Source organism: Colobus angolensis, unplaced genomic scaffold (genome assembly GCF_000951035.1).
Source record: "Colobus angolensis palliatus isolate OR3802 unplaced genomic scaffold, Cang.pa_1.0 Scaffold23, whole genome shotgun sequence".
Lineage (NCBI taxonomy): Eukaryota > Metazoa > Chordata > Mammalia > Primates > Cercopithecidae > Colobus > Colobus angolensis.
Genome location: NW_012115488.1, coordinates 7,152,361 through 7,161,849, shown reverse-complemented (window position 1 = coordinate 7,161,849; position 9,489 = coordinate 7,152,361).

The window sequence follows — 9,489 nt, the reverse complement described above, 5'->3', positions numbered from 1 at the left end:
CTGCAATTTAAAATCACCAAGTAGTCCTGAAAACTTTAGTGTCCATAGGACTGTTTCTAGTATTTGCATGAAGCCCAGTGGTCCTATGGTAAGCACAGAGGTAAGATGGCCTTTAAAAAAAGGTTCCGGAGAGGAGTTAAGGAAATGAGAGTCGGGACCATTGCACTTGCTCTGATTGATTTGTAGCTGAAAAGAAGGGACTCAGTTCAATCTAGATTTCTTCGTACTCCCAACATTAGTTAGAATCTACTAAGAAAATGTATCCAACATGAGAACCTAAAAACCATCAAATGTCCAATTCAGGCTACTTTTTATAATTTTAAACAAAAGAGAAAAGATTAAATTAGTGTGTCTCCTCAGACTAGAGAGGTAAAGGTTGAGATGATATAGCTGAAGCTCATGAAATAGCAAAGGATATGTACAGAGTGGTTGAGCATAGACTGCTCACTAAATCAAACAGGTGACAAATAGGTGGACCTCTTAAACCGATAAATTTAAGACTGATAAAGGGAAAACCAGTACATTTTCTTTCCTGATTGCACTTTGACTAAAAGAGTTTGAGAAGGTACCCACATTATTTGGCATAGTGATATGTTTTCATTTTTAAATTTGATATAAAAGTCTCTGTATGATACTCACAAAATAAAAAGAATTGTGATTTGGATTTCCCAAGTAGCCTAAATGATTTAATGTGCTTAGATAATTAGAATGATTTATTTGGGAATTTGGAGACACACAAGTCTCATTTGCTATTCTGTACACCATGCATAGTCATTTGGAGAGAGATTGCGCTCTATATAAAGTGTTTCTAACAGCTACTGACTTCCAAAGAAAATATTTTAAAAATTGTTACTCAGGCCAAGGCGGGTGGATCACCTGCGGTCAGGAGCTTGAGACCAGCCTGGCCAACATAGGGAAACCCTGTCTCTACTAAAAATGTTAAAATTAACCAGGCTAGGTGGTGGGTGCCTGAAATCCTAGCTACTAGGGAGGCTGAGGGCAGGAGAATTGCTTGAACCTGGGAGGCAGAAGTTGCAGTGAGCAGAGATTGTGCCACGGCATTCCAGCCTGGGCGACAGAACCAAACTCCATCTCAAAAAAAATTAATAAAATAAAATAGAATTCTTACTTAATTCTTCTGATTATCTCAAGAAGAAAGTCTCAGTTTGATGTTAGATGTTTTTAACACCTAACACTTGCTAATATCCCTTTTAACAATGAATAGGAGTTCAGTACACAACTGAATCTACGATGAACCTGGGTAGGTTTGACAAGGTTCAATGGGAAAAAAGGAGGAAGTCGAACCCTGTTAGAGATCAGTATAGATATTTGCACTATGACATCTGGAATCCACAAATCCAAGGTGTTTCCTATGTTCGTTTACTCAAAGGGTCTAGTATACTTGGAAATTTTTTTTATCAAAAACCCCAAAAAATACAGGCTTTAAGAAAGGTTAATCTAAATGCACAGAGGACAGAAAAATATTAAGAAGTCTCAGGGTGTATCCTTAGTCTTTGGTGTTTCATGTGACATGGTTCTTTATGCTCCTAGTAGTCACAGAATATTGGATGGACCATGGCTCAGACCCACTAGATTAATACTAGCACTTTTAAGTAAAATCCTCTATTTCTTTGAAAATACCTCTTTTAAATTGCAGATGAAGCTGATCTGGGGAAAGGTGTCCCTAAAGAGAAAGTAGCGTAAGTGCCCATGTTAGTGCTATCTTACTGTGTGCACAGGATAAATCTAATGCAGATTGAACTAATCTAAAGTTCAACATCTGTTTCATTCCAAGTGGAACATTTGAAATTCAATGCAAAGAAGGACTTTCAAGCCTGGCTTTTATTCTGAACAACTAATTGCAGTAGTCAGTTTCCAATTTTTGAATCCATAAAACCCCTTAGCTAGCCCCAATAAAAGTCCCATAAAGTCGCATTATGTTTGATAAATGTATTATAAGCTTCGTTCTGTTTTTAAAAAGAACAATTGTACATAATTTTATAAATTTTTGAAATCAGCAATATTGAGTATCAGTAATATTGAATATCACAGTTAAGAGCCTGTCCTCTGGAGCTGGACAGCTGTGGCGTAGAATTTCACAGCTGTTACTGAGTGATTTCAGGCAAGTTATTTAGCCTAAGTCCAAGATTCTTTTTTCTATAAAATGGGAATACAAATAATATCACATAGATAGCATTAATGAACTAATGCTTGTTGAAAGCAAGCATTAAAAATACAAAATAATTTAAGTAAGCTCTTAGTATAATACCTGGCAAAGAGCTAGGGGTCAAAACATTAACTATAATTAATGGCCATCCTACTAGCAGCTTTATTCAGCACTGATCTTTATATTTAATAGCTTGGTTTATAGAACACAGCAGGTTAAATGCATGTTTAAAAAGTATCTCTCGATATTTCAAACCTGCAGATGTTTGACACAATGAAAATTTAAAAAGAATTTGTACTTTTTATCTGGGAATTTTGATATTTCAACATTCACAATGATAGCAATGTGAAGTATGCCCATCCTAGTCTTCATTTATTCATATTTTCTATGACACTCTCTTTAGCTAACTCCGCCCTGGAATGGGTTCTGCTTCCCACTTCCCTAAGGTAATAGAATGTGTAGAACTAGAGGGTGAGAGCTCAGAGCTCATCTCTGGGAAAGCTCCACCAACTTTGCTTTTTTGTAAGGGGGAAACTAAAGTCCAGAAGGGTTAAGTGTCATGCACAAGTTTGACTTGAGTCAAAATTTAAACTGTTTCCCATGCTCATTCCATTGCATCACACTGGTCTTCAAAACTGGAAGGGCTCAGCACTTCTACTCACTACATTTTCTAGGCCTGATTAGAAGTTATTTTCTAGTGTATTCTTAAAGTTCAAACACAAACTTTGACTTGAATGCAAACATTAGTTTCACAAGATTTTTAAATGTTTTAGATATGCTTTCCAGAAGTTTAAGAGCTGAAGCTACACATTGTAGTCCATTTATACAAAGGAAAATGGACTTGACAAACACTGTTCTGGCAAGTCAGTGCTAAATATAATCTTAGTTAAGGAGATGTTTTCGTTAAGCATCCTCTTTCAAATGCCAGCTAAAGCTTTTCCTGTGTATGTGCAACAGTGGGTATTACATGTAAAATATCCATACATAATACATGTATTTTATTTATAACACAGAGCAGTCATAATGTATATTAGATACACAGTTATTATTTAAATAATGTATTTGTGAATTCTTGATGGTTTGTCTTGTTGTGTAGAGCCTAGGATAGTGCCTGGCACATAGGCATTCAGGAGATATTTACTGACATTCTGAATGAGTACTATCTGTCTTATAGAGAACGTGCTTTTGCCAATTAATGTGCTTTGTACACTATCTATCATGGCACAACATTCAGCCCAACCAAAATTTCAGTCCTTGAAATATTGTCAGGAATTTAAAAAAAAAAAGTGCAACTCAGTCATTCCAGCTTCTGTGATAGTTTTTTTAAAATATGCATTTGAAAACTGTGATTATTATAGTATAATGTTACAAGTAAATTTCTCTTCGAGAATATATATTAAAATTTCCTTGCCTATAACCATCATACAGTGGCAAAGTAAAAACTCCAGTGGCTCCACAAAAACTCTTCAAAATAATTAAAGTAGAATTTCTGAGCAAATAGAATTAACAAGGGTCATGAATCAAGTCAGTGCGAAGGTGAAATTTTGTGTGGGGCATTGATATCATTTTGGCCCATTTAAGAAAGAAAGAGGACCTTGAAGCACATTGCTGTAAATCATGAGGAAACAGGAACATATTTTGGTTTTCTAGAATTAGTTAATTTTTTGTAAAGTAATGTTTCTAAGAAGACATTTTATAAATGCAGATATATTTAAAAATTTTCTTTCTCACTAAAGAATTGTGATGTTTCCAAACGACATGCAGTTTTTCTGAAAATTTAAACCAATATTTTGTTGAAAAAAATGCTTTTTAAGATCACATACTAAACCTTAAGGAGAAAACAGCTAAAACCCAAAATTGTGTGGAAAAAAGTCCTGTTCTATAATTCTGTGTATGATGCTGGGATTAGGCAAACGACTGATGGCTTGATCTGTCAGGGGCTAACCCGAAAACTGCTGACTTCCTGGATGTGAGCCAAAGGTTGCCCTTGGGGTTAAGATAAGCCAGTTAATCTCCTGACTGAAACAACTAGTCTAGACATTGAATTGCTCTGGCACGGTACTTGTCAGGGATGTTGTGGATTGACTACATTCTAATTTTGCCCACTGTGTAGTCCTAGAATTGCAGGATGTTTTGGACAAGAGGATGGCACAGTTGCTATAACTTGACTAATTCAGCTGCGGAGAGAATGTTACATAAGATGGGGTGTTGGGTTTTGTGTAATTTGTTTTAGATCAGTTCCCAGTCACCAATGAAGAGAAAATAGCTGCATAATAGGTCTAGCTTGTTTTATTCATGCGTAAGGATGTAATAAGGAATCTGTAAGCTGGTATTAGACTGTGCTTCTGATCCTCTGAGAGGTTCTTCTGGCTGTGAGGATCCTTAAAAGTCATTGAGAGAGTCATTTGGGACTGCTGTATGCTGATGACTCTGAACTGAAAGATACATCTAAAGCGAAAAAAGAGTTTCTAAACAGCCAGCACAAAAATAAAGGCAGTCATTGGACATCAAGCAGAAATTTGACACAAAACTCTATCATTACTTGATATTTTGTTATAAGAAATGCTAAAGCAGATTAAACAGAAAAATAAGTGATGCACAGGCCTGGAATATCCTCAGCCTAGCAAGAATTGAAGACTCCAACCCACAACCTGGATGTGATACACTGACTTGACCCATTTTGATTTTCATCATATCTTATTCAAGACTGAACCCTTACTTCATTCCAAGATGTTTGGGGCTAGAAAGATGAACAAAATGAAATTCTTCTTTTAATGATTTTATATTCCAGGAAAGATGGTCATATCAAATAAGAAAAGAATATCACCAAGAAAAAGATGGACAGCCAGCATCACATACTTACTTAGGGGAAATTGAGATCTCAGCTGAAATAAGTGAAGGATTCTGTACCCATTTAGAAATGTGTCTTCTTTAATTTTCTCATCTTACTTTATACATTCTTATTCTACTCATCTAAACCTGTAGCTACTATTGTATTCTCTAGACACCAAATATTTTATCTCTAATCTCCTCTCCTTTCTGTTTTCTTTGCAACTACCTTTCTTAGGTTTTCACAAGCTTTTTGTTTGAACTCTCCCTGGAATTATCTAACTCTTTGCCTTCTCCTCTTCTGTATACCTCCCTTTGGTCTAAAACAAGTTCATGTCACCCCACTGCTTAGCATCTTCCCCAAACTTCCTTATCACTTGCAAGATAAAGTCCTTATTTCTTAACGCGACTTACAAAGAACGTTTTGTATTGAGACCTGTCTACCTTTTCAGACTCATTGCTTCCAACTGTTCCTGGACCAGTCCTAGATGCCAGCAATAGAGAAATCCCTGCAGTTCCCCAAAGGTACCACATTCTTCTTTATGTCTCTTTTCTTCTATTCCATTTACGTGGAAAGTCCTTTTCTCCACTTATCTGCCTGCTGATTCATTCCAATCATTCCTCAAAAGTCAACTGAAGTTTATTTCTTTTTTTTTTTTTTTCTTTTTGAGACGGAGTCTCGCTCTGTTGCCTGGGCTGGAGTGCAGTGGCCGGATCTCAGCTCACTGCAAGCTCCGCCTCCCGGGTCTAGGCCATTCTCCTGCCTCAGCCTCCCGAGTAGCTGGGACTACAGGCGCCAGCCACCTCGCCCGGCTAGCTTTTTGTATTTTTTAGTAGAGACGGGGTTTCACCGTGTTAGCCAGAGTGGTCTCGAACTCCTGACCTCGTGATCCGCCCGTCTCGGCCTCCCAAAGTGCTGGGATTACAGGCTTGAGCCACCGCGCCCGGCCAGTTCATTTCTTTAAAATGCCTCCTGCCCACATTTCTAGACAAAATGATGCACTTTCATTTCTGTGAGCTCTCATCACAAGTGGTAATTATTTGTTTTTGTTTTTGTTTTTTTTTCATTTGTCTCATTATTTATGTGAGAACTCAAAGGGCCAGTAACGTGTGTTTGTGCATGTATGTTATAGATACATAAACTCATCTTGTACTCCCTATGTTTACCACAATTTCTGGTTCAAAACCAGATGCTTAAGAATTAGAAAGAAGAGCAAAAAAGAAAGAAAAAGCAAGCAAGCAAGCAAGCGATCAAGACTTTTCTATACTAACTACATACTGTTAGTATATAACAGTTAGCATAAACTGTTCTAATCAACAGCCATGATTGTTTCACTAAGGTCTTTAGGAGCTCTGTATTCAATTATTTTGTCAACATAGAAACATTAAGATTTGGTGAAATTTATTCTTCATATACTTTAGCGTCTTATGATTTTTGCATCTCTAGGAGAAAAGTCACATGTTCATGATTATCAAACACAGCTGTTTGATTGGCATTAAAATGGATCTGCCTGATAAGACCTGGAACTGAGAACCCAAACAGAGCCTAAGGTAAGCTCCCAAGGGAAGTGCTGGCAGTAGATATTCAGAGGCATTTTGGACAGTTGGACAATCAGAGTGAGACAGACCCACAAGCAGGCAAAACGTGTATGCATTAGCAGGTGTGTGGAAGAGGGCTAGGTTTTGACTGAGGGTTGGAGAGGACATGAGCTGGTTTTGCCTAATAATGACTAATGAATGATTCAGGCAGACGGAACCTCCATGAAATCTTCTGAAGGATCCCGCTGTTAGTAGTGAATACCCAGTCACAGCAACTGACGTTCAGAGGCAGTTGACAAGCCTCGGCAGCCTTGGCAGGAGGGGCAAGTCAAAGTTCTAGGTGTCAGAGTTGAAGCAGAAAATCAAGCAGAAAATTGGTACAGTAGGATGGAGACCCAGAGTATTAGGACAGAGCTGTGTGGCGGAGGTTCGGTCACTGTAGAGTAAAAAAGAACTCGTTGTGATCCTGGAAAGTAGCAGCAAGATTACAGTAGGGCTGGCAGGAGAGTGACCTGATTCTGAGACACTGAATGTGGCCTCTGTTGTCTCTTCAGATACAGGATTAGGAGCCATTGGGAAAGGCTTGAAGCTATAGCTTGTGAGAATGACCCTCAGTGCTAGAGAGATAATGGACAATAAGTTAAACTTCATTTTAGTCAGGCCCTGGGCACCTATAGTGTCAAAAGCTTCTTCCGCTACTGAGAATCACTAGAAAATTACCAAGAAATACCTAGTGGTCTATTTATTTTGTGGATGTATTAAAAAAATTCTTCAAATAGCCTCATTCTTAGTGTGCTTTGACCTGTACACTCCCTATAATTCACAAGAGTGAAGGAAGAAACAGTGGAAGAGAGAATGTACTTAAAAATACACAGTTAACCTTTTCCTCAAAGCCAAAGCCTTAAGGGAGAATGGCAGTGTAAAGAAAGTAGGAGGAGGGACCAGGATGACTTCTAAGTGAAAAAGAAAGGCATCTTTTATCCAAAACTAAAGCAAAATAATGGCGATGTGATGTTGCTTTTTGTCCATAACTAGGTCATAATAGACAAAAGCATTTCTAATGATGAAGAACTCTGGAAGGGATAGGATCAAGGAGGGGAAAAGCAAGCCTCCCTCAATGTGCACCACATTCATTTGGGACAAAGATGGTGTAGGTGTGCTGCCTGTCAACTAGAATGTGCATGGGAAGGGGAAGAGATGAACAAGAACAGAGAATGACTCCTTGGGCCACGTTGGTCATTAGTAGACTAGGTCATTCATTTTGTCTTCTAGGATAGAATCTTTCTTTTTGATATCCAAGATGGCTTTGTGATGTGTCATCTTGGCTAGGTTAAATCACTTTCCCCAGAATTCCCGTTCAAGTGTGTTTCTGGTTAGGATGGACTTTAAAGGAGATTCTCTCACAAGAGTTGAAAGACAGAAGAGAGGCACCTGGCATTTAATAGTGTACACACACCATCCTCCAGATATTCCATCAAATACTAGTGTAGGTGCTGCTGGGAAGGGGTTTTCCAAATGTAATTAAAATGACTGCTCAGCCAGAAATTCTCTGTAATAAGTAAATACACTCACACACATACATACACGTGCATACATATACATGGATAAGTGTGTACATATGTATATATATATGTATACTTTTTATATTTTTATATATGAATTTTTAAAATACATATATAAAGGCATCTTTTGTCCAAAACTAAAGCAAAATCATGGTGGTATGATGTTGCTTTTTGTCCATAACTAGCTCATAATAGATGAATGCATTACTAATGATGAAGAGCTCAGGATGGGATGGAATCGGGGGGCAGAGGAAAGAAGGTATTTATAAGTATTTTAAAATACATATATAAAAATATAAAATACGCATAAAAATATGCATACTGGTTCTAACAACATTGCTTATAATGTTAATGTTAAAGTTTCTAGTGTTATGTATAACAAAGTTTAATAACAATAAACACACAAGTTAAAAGTATAATAAAACTTTTTTGGGCATATAGGAAAAGTACAATAAAAGTTTTTGGGAGTATAGAAAAAAATGTATTACAATTTGGATTGAAATAGCAACTTCTCTTTACATTCCTGAAAATTATATAGAACTCCATTTTGGGGAGAGGACTGAAGTTTGTGATTAATTCCAATATTTATATAGAAATTTTTTTTTAAAACCCAGAGAATTTAGCAATGGGTTTACCATTTTATATTATGATGCCTCCTGGGCTGGGTGTAGAGTGGCTCGAGAAGGCTGGGTGAGGACAGATCTTAAAGATGTAACACATGTAACGACTCAGTAATAAAATAATACACCTGTACAATAAGCATTCTATATTCTCTCATGTATTACTCAGATATAACAGTTCTAATTTAATCAACAGAAAACATCATATCCCATCCTTGCTGTTCTCTAGAAGTATTTAGTATCTTGATTACTGAAAGTCAGTATTGAAAAGGCTTTAATCTCTATCTATCTATCTGCCTATCTATCTATCTATCTAATTTTTTCCTCTTGGAACAACAATAGGTATAAAATCCTAGGATAAGGGGAAAATTTTGGAAATAGTGATAATTTTTATTTAACTTTTAAAAATATTTTTATTGCTATATCATAGTTGTACATATTTTGGAAGCACATGTGATATTTTGATACATGTGTACAATGTGTGATGATCAAATCAGGGTAACTAGAATATCCATCACCTCCAACAATAGTAATTATTAAATTATAGGGTAAAGGGCTAAAAACAATGCACTTAACCTCAAGCATCAACATCTAACTATTCTTTTTTTTTCTCTCTCTCTCTCTTTTGGTCTTCACACAAACTGAGAAAGCCACAGCCCATGTAGAATGGAAATATACTATTTTAAACCTTTTTTCTTCTGGATACAAAACCCACTTCTTCGCTGGGAAATTGCATTCCCATCCCAATCAGTCTTAGTGAAAACCTCTGATT